Consider the following 12,308-nt stretch of genomic DNA (forward strand, 5'->3'; position numbering starts at 1 on the left):
TTGCACATAATAACGCCTCACGTAATGTTAGGTACGATAAATAAATAAATGAAAGTGCTACACATGTCCAATGGTTCTCCGTACACTATTTAAATTTGTACTACATGTATACGAATATTGCTACTATGTTGTTATACGCCTTAACCTATTTAAAAAGCGCTAAAAATCGGTATCGTGAAAAATTTCAACGTTCTTGAAAGAACGATTTTAGCCATTTAAGAAAGCACAAAACTTGTTATATTCATTTTTCGAATATTTCTTTTGTACGTTAGAATTTTTATCGCATCACTGCAGCTACGCCGGCAGGCAATTCTATTGAAGCTTTCACGCACACTCACTCATACACATGCAAACACACGCCCACACACACAGGGAGAGAGAGAGAGAGAGAGAAAGAGACAGATAAATACATGCATACATACATACATACATACATACATATATAAATATATGCAGAGCTAGAAGATGAGATGCACACATATACATCTATACCTGTATATGTGTGTGTGTGTATTTATACATAAATATGTATACATACATTTATATACAAATATATGTATGCATGTTTATAGATTTATATACATACATATATATGCATACATACATACATATGTGTATGGGGCACCAGTTTTCATTTATGTTTTATGTAGTGTTTTTGGTACCGAAAGACTTTCAAACTTCGTATACTTATCTATTTTGTGTTATAGAACAGAAAAAAATTTTTGTATTCGAATTTATTTCATGTAAAAAATTGTCTTATTTCGATAATTTCTACTAATCACTAACGTCTATTCAGTTGAAAACAGTTAGCGCTGTAACGGTGTATATCGTATTAATCCCCGTTAGTTCTGACATTTCAACCCTAACCCTAACCCTAACCCTAAAACTAACCCTAACTCTAGAATCCGAACTCTAAAATTGTTACACACATAGATACGCACAGCGTAATTTATTATATAAACAATATGTGCGTATAAATTACGATTAAACCGGATGAAATATGTCACAGGGAATAACAATTTTATGACCGGCCAGCAGTAACTCTATTCAGCTGAATAGACGTCAGTGATTGGTTGAAATTACAGAAATACAACTTTAACATGAAATAACTTGCGATGTACGTTTTTTTGTTAAGAAGACTAAGAGAAAAAGATGTTTTATATGACACATTCTACCAGTGTCAGCAAGTTTCAAAGTGCTTCGTTAAGAAAATACTGGTGCCCCCGTTTTGAACAAGATCCTGTATGTATGTATGTATGTATGTATAGATAGATAGATAGATAGATAGATAGATAGATGTTCATATATATACGTGTACATGTGCGCGTATGTGCATGAATGTGTGTGTGTGTGTGGTAGTATATTATTGATACTGTTGCTATTGCAAAGAATGAAAGATTTAAAACTTCAACACATGGTAGTTCAAACAGTGACACACTTATTCTGCCGTATAAGCGTAAATTTATCTATACAGCATAGATATATATTTTATCTGAAATTATTTTCGCATATTTTTTTCTTAAAGAAACACGCCGCTCACAAATGAAACTAAAATTATTGTAATCTGATAGTATAATTTCTGTTACATGTGCTTATGATAAAAGAGCATTTTAACAATGATTCTCACGTTAAGAATTCAACTTATTCATCTTCAAACCCGCTAGTGATAGCATTTATTTACAATTTAATTTTTCATGTGACTATCCCTGCTCTTGATCATGCACTTCAAAATATGTTAGAAGCGATCGTCATGCAACAGGAAATTCCGACATATTTTTTTTTCTGTTTTTGCGAACAGACATTTTACATGACGTATTTAGTCTGTTAGTGCAAGTAGGAAATGAGAGAATGTGTACCACGTTTTACCGTAATGACTGTTAAAAGAAAGGAGAAGAGGAAAGAATTTTTTTTTTTAACTTAGAAGGGAGAAAATTAGAGGGAAAAGAAAGAATGGGGAAAGAAGTTCGAAAAAGAAAAAAGGGTGGAACAGATAGACAATAATGCGTTTAAAATAATGAACCAGGCGTATATATACAAACATATATGTGTGTGTGTATGTATGTATATACACATAGGGTCATTAATTCAATAATAATAATACACGCACTGGTTCAGTATCATTCCTTATTGTTAGTTAAATATCTAACAAAACTAACTGGTCGACCGTTGCGTAATGTGTTGGTTACACAATTCATCGGTTGTTTGTTCGTCAAAGTTCTTTCGTCGAAGGCACAACCTTCTCCGTGGCTTCCCTCTCTCACTAAAATGGGCTATGAGTCTGTCTGAGAAATGGTCTTATGTGTGTGTGTATGTAGATGTGTTTGCATAAAACAGGAGAAGAGAGTGAGAGTAAGCTAATAATGTGTGTGCGTGTGTATGCGTATGCGTGGTTTTGTGAGTACAACCGCGTGACTGCTTGTAAGTATGTTTGTGGGTTTGTGTGCATTAGCCACCCCGTGACCTCTTTAACAGCTCGGCCTTTCGTTCAAAGTCGTTCGGTTTCAGATAGTTCTGTTGTAAAGATTTATGGGTGTGGTGTGTAGATCCTTAAGTGGGGGAAAGGGATTAAGAGAGATCAAGGAAGTTCTGTATGTGAGCATCTGCGCGCATGCTTGCTGGGGAGGAGTTGTCGCACGCGCGAGTTCCTGGTCTAGTGTGTGTGTTCGTGTGGTTGTATCAGGCGAAGGTGTATGTTCGCGTGCGCGAGATATATATATATGTGTGTGTGTGTGTGTGTGTAAATGCGTGAGTCTTTGACGATGTGTATTCCAGTATGTGCGTGTGCTTGTCTATCTGGGTCTATGTGTGGTGTGGCGTTTTTTTTTAATAGGTAAGTGTATGTGTTTATGCTTGCAGGTGTGAATTCTTGTGTGTGTATATGGTTTCCTGCCTACATGTGTGCATGATTATGTTCTTGTGTGCCTGTACATGTCTGTGTGTACGCGCGTGTGTGTGTGTGGCGTGCGTATTTGGATGTTTGTGTGCGTGTGTGTGTGTGCATGTGTGTGTATGTGTGTGTGTTTACATGTGGGTATGTATGCACGTCCGTCGGAGTGTGCTCATAGATGCGTACGATTGTGTATTGGGACTGCTCATAGCAACATTTATTGATGTTGATTTGCTTGTATCCGTCTGTCATTCTACTCCTGCCTGATCTGTAACTAGCTATACCTACGTACATGCACGTGTAGGGATGTGCATAGACGTGTATTGCAATTGTACGCATTTGCATGTATTCATTTGTAAGTCATTTCATGCCTTTTGCAGTCGTTTTAACCTTACGCTTTATATACCTGCTTACATCGCCACATATATACCCTCCGCCACACACATACTGACGCACCCAGCCTTACACCACACATATAGATAGATAGATAGATACATACATACATACATACATAGACAGACAGACAGACAGACAGACAGACGGACAGACGGATGAATGGTCAGATAGATAGATATAGATAGATAGATAGATAGATAGATAGATAGATAGATAGATAGATAGATAGATAGACAGACAGACAGACAGACAGACAGGCAGACAGACAGACAGACAGACAGACAGACAGACAGACAGACAGACGGACAGACGGATGAATGGTCAGATAGATAGATAGATAGATAGATAGATAGATAGATAGACAGACAGACAGACAGCTAGATAGATAGATAGATACATTTCTTTTATTAGCCACACAGGGCTCAACGAAGATGGGACAAATACAATGTAGAGCTTTTCTTTTTGGAAGGGGGAAAGGAAGAAAAAAAAAAAAAAAAAAAAAAATTGGTGGTGTCGATCAAAAGGGATCGTAGGAAGGGAAAAAGGGGCAGTTCGATCGAAAGGGATCGAAAAAAAAGAAAAGGAAAGGCCGATCAATAGGGATCGTGTATCACACAGTAATGTTCTCGTGTAAAAAGAGGGGAGGACAGTTTAGGTTTAGCCGTGGAAGGAAAAGCCTACGGAAAAGACCACGGTAACCTTGGTCAATATTCTCATTGAAGAAACTATAACAGTAAGTGACTCTCTTTTGCCTTTTTGTTTTATTTATTTTTTCTTGTTCATAGGGTTATGCTCAAGATGGCTCCGTCGTTCACACGTGCCATCCTTGCTACATTCACCCATCTTTTTTTGAAGCATTCACTAGACAAGACTTCCCTTTCTACTCTCAACTTCCTCTTCAGGTGATACTTGAAGAAGTTGATGAGAGATTGCCCAGAGAGGAAAGTCTTTGTCTCTAGACCTTTCAGAGGCGTCCACCATACACATTCTTTCGCCATAGCCACAAGTACGATGAAAATAGCTCTTCCTTCCCGTTTAAAGGAAGGAGGCGCGACAATATTCACGATAGACTCGGCTGATAGACCGACTCGTCCCACACGCGATAGCAGTTGTTCGACGTAAGCCCACAGCTCGGAAATGGTGGGACACTGTACGAGTGCGTGCAGAACGGTTTCGTCGCTCTGCCGGCATCTCGGACAGGTCGGCCCCGTGTTTCTCGAGCCATGCCTGTAGAGCTTATCCCGAACGGGTAGTGCTTCTCGATAGCACTGCCAGGCCAGGGATCTCTGGAAGTTGTCCATAGGTCCTGGCACGAAGGTCGTCTTAAACAGGCGGGTCAGGTATTCCTCGTCGACGCCCAGGTTCGGCCCGAGATCGTCGTCGTACCTTCCCTCCACTAATCCACTATAGAATGCGTTAGTTGTGATGCAGTCGCTCAAGGTTGACCCGGGTTGTTGGAGTTGCCGAAGAGCAGCGCGACACTCGCGGTGCCATTCGCCCTTCCTCGGCCTCTTCTTGATCCATGACTGCAGTTCGGTCATGGAGACGAGCTGCGGGAAAGCGCGCCGCACAAACGGTGACCACACCTGTTCACCGCTGTCTACGTAGAGCCGGAGATGTCGCAGTCTCAGCGCGTGTCTGCGCATCATCAACCACGGCATGCCCAGTCCTCCTTTTAACGGGTGTTGGCAGCAAACGGATCGCCTAACCATCGGAACGCTTCCTTTCCACAAGAAGCGGAAGAGGTTGCGCTCCAGTTTGGTGATGGTAGGGTCGGGACAAGGAACGACGGTCAGGCGGTAGTAGATGACGGACGCGATGTACGTGTTCGCCACCTCCGCCCGACCTTTCAGGGAAAGCTTCCTCTCGGCCCATTGCCGGGCTAGAGTGGCCACCCTTCTCGTTATCTCGTCCCAGTTCTTCTCCGTTTGGAGGTCTGGACCAAACCAGACCCCGAGCATCTCAACCGGACCGTCAGTCCAACGTCCCACGACGGAGGCGCTACTTGACGGCATGGGGTTGCTTCTCCAGGTGCCGAGCCGCAAGCCCACTGACTTATCCCGGTTGATTTTCGCTCCCGTTACCGCTTCGTAGTCTCTCAGTGTCTCGCCGACAAGCTCGATGTGCTTTTGGCTAGACACTATGACGGTGACGTCGTCCGCGTATGCCGACACCCTCGTCCCGCATCCCAACTCTCGCGGGATGCCCCTCAGCGTCGCCAGCTTCCGCAGTAGTGACTCGAGAGTCAACACGTACAGAAGCGACGAGAGGGGGCATCCCTGACGGACCGAACGTGCAATGTCGAAGGGTCTTGATAGATGCCCATTGACGCGAACTACCGAACGGATGCCTCTGTACAAGGCAGCCATCCAGCCGCGGAAAATGGGACCGAAGCCAGCTGCTATGAGGACAGCCTCCAAGTATTGATGGTCTACCCTATCGAAAGCTTTCGATTGATCTAAATTGATCAGGGCCCCACCCATGCCAGGTTCCTTAACTACCCTCTCTATGATGTAGCGCATCAGATGGAGGTTGTCATGGATGCTCCTGCCCGGCACCGCGCACGTTTGCGCCTTGCCGATCAGTTTCTCGATGACAAGCGCCAACCGCTTGGCTAACACCTTGGCCAAAATTTTCAAGTCTGCATTGAGCAGAGTGATGGGCCTAAAGTTATCTATGACGTTCCCCTTGTTTGGATCTTTCTTCAGCAGCGTTACGGCTCCTCGACTCACAAAACCGGGAATGCTCCCGTTTTGCTGCCAGTTGCAGTACACCGCCACCAAGACGTCTCCAAACAAGTCTGGCTTACAGTTGTAAAGCTCGTAGGGCAGACCATCCAAACCCGGAGACTTGTCCCTCGAGCATCCCGCCATCGCGTCCCTCACTTCCGCCGCCGTGATGGCACCTTCGCAGCACTCCGCCTCTCTTGCCGAGAGTCGTGGCAGGCTGTGCAGGTAGGCACTGAAGTCCACCCTGCGTTCTCGCTCGCCATTCGTCCCAAACAGTCGAGCAAAGTGCCGCTGAAAGGCCTCACACATTTTGCTTGGCTCGAGCAGTTCGCGCCCCTGTTCGTCCACCAGAGACCGAATGGTGGCTTTGTTGCCCTGTTGCGCCTCCGCCACCCGGGCCTCTCGTGCGGCTCCAACACCTTCGTTTCTTAGAGCACGCATCCTAGCCCTGACAACGCACCCTTCGTGTTTGGCGTTGAAGTGTTGGTCAAGGGCCAACCTCGCCGCCAAAACGTCGGATGCGATGCCACTTCTAATTGCCTCTTCTAGCTTCTTAACTAGTTCACCCTCTACTCTGTTTCTGTCTATGGCTAGTGCTTTGCTATACCTAACCGCTTCTGCTTTTATTGCTCTCTTGAGGGCAAACCACCATTTGTTATTGATGATGGCTCCTGTCAAAGCCCTCTTTACTAACGTGCTAATCCGGTCTCTGAAAACTGGTCTCGACGGGAAAGACGCGTTTAGTTTCCAGTAACCGGAGCCCTGCCTATGTGTCTTATCTAAGTCTAGCGTACACGTCACAAGTTTGTGATCCGTGTAGCTGACTATGTGAAATTGTGGACACCCTATGCTATCTCTATCTACTCTCCTACACAGTATTCTATCTAGATACGATCTCGACGACCCGATGCGGTTTGTCCATGTCCACATTGGCGCATTCGGGTAATCGAGTCGGTACCTGTCAGACAGTTGAAAGCGTCTGAGCAGGTCTTTGAGGCATTTGGATCCCCGTCTATTCCTATCTCTGCCCACATAGTCTAGATGCGTGTCCAAGGTAGCATTCCAATCCCCCACTAAAAGTAAAGGACGAGACGTTCCTAGGAATACTTCTAGACGTCGGAAGAAATCCGGCCTACCTGTTAAAGGTGGTGCGTATACTGATATGAGTCGAAAAGCACACCCATCGCTGCCATCGACATCCAGAACAACCAATCTACCCTCCGGGTCTATGAATACTGTCTTTACTTCGAGATCCAGACTCTTGCGAAAGAGTACCGCCGTGCCACTACCGCCCATTCACGGCAGACAGGGAGAAAAATAAATGTTAAACTGTCTGCCAAACATGGACGATAGGGCCCGCGGATCATGGAGTCTGGTCTCGCTTATGGCTATGATTTCTAGTTTATGTGACTTTATGTCATTTAGGAGGTACCCTTGTTTCCAAGGGGACCCCAAGCCACGCGCATTTACACAACCAATCTTGAGCATCATTTTGATTTGAGTGTTAAAGTTTTATAAAGAGAGTCACTTACCGTTTGAGAGTTTTTGTGTCTCCTCCTTCGGGTTTTCTTCGAGGAGATCACTATATAGTTTTTTCGCCAGGTATTTTTGGCATTTGCCAACTGCCTTTGGAAAAATAGATTTTAGTGTGTGGTGCAGGGTTGGTGTTATGTGTAGTATTTTGATGTGTTCTGGCGGTGTTGTGTATGGGTGGTTGCTGGTTTTTATGTCTTCGTTTGTTATGTTTGTTTTTGTGTTGATGTATTCCATCAACTCTGAGTTTTTTGTGTTGATGGCAGTGAGCATTGTGTGTGTACTTGCTTTTGGGGTTTTGTTGCTTGTGTTGTAGTTGTGTGTGCTTGTGTTGGTGTCTGGAGTGTTTTCGGGAGTTGTGTATCTCCCTGCTTTGTTTGTGTTTGCTTTTCTTTTCTTGCTCCTCTTCCTCCTTCCTTTCTGGGCTATTTGCCATTCCTCATTACTTTCATCTTCCGACGAAGGTTCTGAGGAATCGGAAGGGGGTAGGGGCAAATTGTGAGCGTCTATGTGTGCTTGTGTGAGTGGTTGTGTTGCTGTTTTTGTTGGTGCTGATGGCTTGTTATTTGTGTGAGGTGTGTGTGATGTGGGGGAAGGGGAAACAGTCTTGGAATTTTCTTTCTTTTCCCCTGCTTCCTCACTTGTTGTTTTTGCAGATGCTGTTGTCTTCTCAGTTGCCAGTGTTGCTTGTGTTTCTCTTGTTTTGATTGTTGATGGTGGTGTTGGTAGTAGGGTTTTTTTCCGGGTTTTGGTGGTTGCCCTTGTTGCTTTTTTTGGTTGGCGGCGGTTGGGCAACTGTCCTTGAGGTGTGCCTCGCTGCCGCATACATAACAACGTGGCCGCCTTCCTTCCACCACTACATATAACTTGTGGTCCTTTGCCAGTTGGATGTGTGTGGGGATCTTTTGGCACTCCTCTTCAGTGATGTGGAGGAGGACTTCGACTTTTTTCCCCCTTCCCAGTTTTTCTCCTCTGCAGTAGCAATTTCTAATATATTTGCCTCCTCCATTTCGAGGCATATAGAACCTACTATCCACTGTGTTTCCACTTGTGAAGGGACATTCTTTACTGTCACCTTCGTCACTCTCTGTCCAAGATAACTCGGTATCATCACCAAGTCATCTGTGTGGAGAGAGAGTGTTGAAAATTCCTTCGCTAACTGTTCGCTCTTAAAGCGTACTAGGACCGTGGCAAATTTTCGTCCCCAAGTAACATGACTTTGAAAGGGCCATATCGGTTTGAGACAAATCTCAATTTTTTGGGTGGAGAAATTCTCCGGTCGCTTCGTTTTCTTGTTGATAAGTCTGTATGATATGTGCTTCTTGTTTGTATTTTCAATAATTGCTTTTGGTATGTGTATTTGTACAGTGTCACCTTCTTTCGTGAGAAGGGATTTTGTGTCATTGATTTGTTTTTGGGTGAATGTTAATATTGTTCTTTTTTCTTTCGTTGCATCGGCAAAATTTGTTTTTGTGATGCTGGCAGATATGTTGTTTGTGGCGTTTGTGGTGTTGTTTATCTTGTTCGTCTTGTAGTTGTTGATGGTGGTATTGACAGTGGTGTTGGTACTGCCAGGTTCAAAGGTGGTGGTAGTGGCGGCAGAGTTTGTCGAAGTAGTGGTGGTGTTGGTGTTGAAGGTCGGTGTCCTGTTGTTGTTGCTGTTGTTATTGTCACTGGTAGTAGCAGTGGTGAGGACAGTGGTCGTGTTAGCAAGGACATTTGTGTCGTTGTCGTTGTTGTTGCTGTTGTTGTTGTTGTCTTTGTCGTTGTTGTTGTTGTTGTCACTGGTGACGGTGGCAGGCAAGACTGCTGTAGCAGCAGAGTTTGTACACGTGATGGTGGTAGTGGTGGTGGTTGAGGCAGCAGCAGTTGACTCAGAATCATTGCTCTTCTTCATCACTTGTCTGCGTTCATGCGGAACGGCATTAAGTGTTTTCGCCTCTGGCATTAGGAGCGGGAAGTCGGCCTCGTTGAAAACCTTAGCCATATTCGTTTTAAAGAATATGGCTAGGAACGAGGAAGATATGTTTGAATTTTTGGAAATAAGGCTCTAAATAGAGCTATTTCCGATTTGAAAAATATATGTTCACGAAGTATTTTGTGTTATACACAACTTATACAAAATTTTAAAACAAAATAGGTCTTTTAAGAGGTGAAAAATGCAACTTACATGGGAGCCGATGTGTCTACCGTCCGTCCATGATGATAGATAGATAGATAGATAGATAGATAGATAGATAGATAGATAGATAGATAGATAGATAGATAGGCAGACAGACAGACAGACAGACAGATACATACATACATACATACATACATACTTACATATACACATACATGCATTCAATAAATATATGAACGTATGAATATATATGGCAAAAGGTGATTAAAGATCAATAGAGTGCATATATAAATTATAGTTTGAAACAGAATTAAAATTTACAATATGGTTAGCTGTTATAGAAGAGATATTTATGATATATAAAGAAGATTGGGAGGTACAGAGAATTGAATATATTTGAATACAAAGTTTGCCAACAGAAATATAAATAAAAACAACATGCAAAGCTAAAAGCTTACATGCGGATGTCATATGTTTCACAAGAGAAATTTTATGATGTAAAAAGAAACAAAGTTGCAAATGTTCCTCATAGAGAGGTGGCATTATTCTCAAACATTGTCCAAGAGGAATGTTGAAAATGTTTCTGTTAGACAATAAATTATCATCTCACAAATATCTATAAGCGTACCTGAAGAAACGTAAAAGCACAGACATTTCATTCAGAGCATATGTCCTGAAACAATAGGAAAATATTTCACATAGGAAAGACCTGCATTGATACTGTTTAAGCTGACCTAGTATAGTCCAATAAACTACTGCATAGGATTCTTTCAATGACCTAAGTGAGCTTGAAAACTTTGCTGAGAATTTTTTCTTTCATGTTTAAATGAATATATAAGCCCTTAAAAAACGTCATCTTCAAATTATTTTGTGCTAAGCGGGAGTAAGAATACACATGCATATATGTATACACAAACACACTCACACAGACACAGACACAGATACAGACACACACACACACACACACACACACACACACACATATATATATATATATATATATATATATATATATATATATATATATATATATATATATATATATATATATATATATATATATATATATAAGCCTAACTCTTTGTTTTCGTTGCATGTTTATGGGACCCTTCCATTTTTCTTAGAAGGCTGTGCGGAATATCGGTTTTCTAGATAAGATTCAATATATTTCTAGAAGTAAAATTCCAATACGTAATAACAGATCTAGGGTTAATCTATTTTAATACAAGAGATTTGAATGTAAAAACATAAATATTCTAAAATGTATGTATTATTACTTACCAGCGAATCACAGGTAACTTGAAATGTTTTGTAGAAAATTAAGTAACACTAATTTTCCCTTCTTCATTATTTTAGACGCTCCATTACAAATGTTTACGTACAGATAAGCTTAATAACCTGTTCTTCCAGGGTTTTTTTATTGGTTTACCACGCGAGTATTTTTGTTATAAAGAGGTGTTTATCATTCATAATATGCCCTAATTTTACAGAGGTCATTAAAACAAAACATAAACCGCCAATCGTATATCGGCACTCATAGTAATATGTATGGCTGTGCAATAATCCTATCTGCTTAAGTTTTTCGTAAATTGATCTAGCTTCTTAAAGATCGTAGTTCATATCCTACGTCCCACGCTGCCTGTGTGAAACCACATTGCACATAGTGGCCTCGTCTTTAACCTGATACCACTAAGTTTATCGTTGGAGTTACTAGAAGCTGAGTAAATTTAACGAGTCTTTCATTAGTTTCCAGTGTTTGTGGAGAAATCTCTAGTGAGAAACTTTTAGAATATATGAATTCTGCCAGAAAGATTTGTTCTAAATGTGTTGCGCGAAGACTAAACATCGATAATACCCAAAGGAAGCAAAAGTTTATGGAATTCAAAGATTATTTCTTTCTTCTACTCTCTTTCTGTATGTTTGTGTGTGTGTGTGTGTGTGTGTGTGTGTGTGTGTGCGCGCGCGTGCGTGCGTGTGTGTGTGTACAGACATAAAGAGAGAGAAGACAGGGACTAAGATACTAAAAAAGAACTGGGCACTTTTTTAACACATTCATATGCATACATATACACAGACACAGACACACACATGCACACACACCCATTTGTATGTATATATATATATATATATATATATATATATATATATATATATATATATATATATATATATATATATGTATATTATTTATATACATGAGTGTGTAATCGAGTGTGTATATATGTACTTTTACATTATCATTATTTACGTGTACATATTTGTATATGTATATGTGTGTGTATGTATGTATATGTGGGTGTGCTTTTATGTCCACGTGTGTCTGTTTGCTGTATGTATGGGTGTAGGTATATCTACTTTAGTTCTTGATTAATGAAATATACGTAATTATCTTTGGGAATTTATAATTACTTGGCCAGTTACCTACCTATACACTGTTTATGGTTTAATTAATTTGGCACATCAAGTAGACATTTCGAGCACTTAGCTAATTTGCAGAAATAGCACTTAGCTTCATGCAGCTAACGTTTAACTCTTCACTTTGATACAACTTTGATATCGCAAAATTAAATGCATCATTATATATTCATGTATGGACTTTGCATACTAGATTTATATCGATTTCACTGTTTAATTTACTGAA

Source organism: Octopus bimaculoides, chromosome 3 (genome assembly GCF_046866305.1).
Source record: "Octopus bimaculoides isolate indiv1 chromosome 3, ASM4686630v1, whole genome shotgun sequence".
Taxonomy (NCBI): Eukaryota; Metazoa; Mollusca; class Cephalopoda; order Octopoda; family Octopodidae; genus Octopus; species Octopus bimaculoides.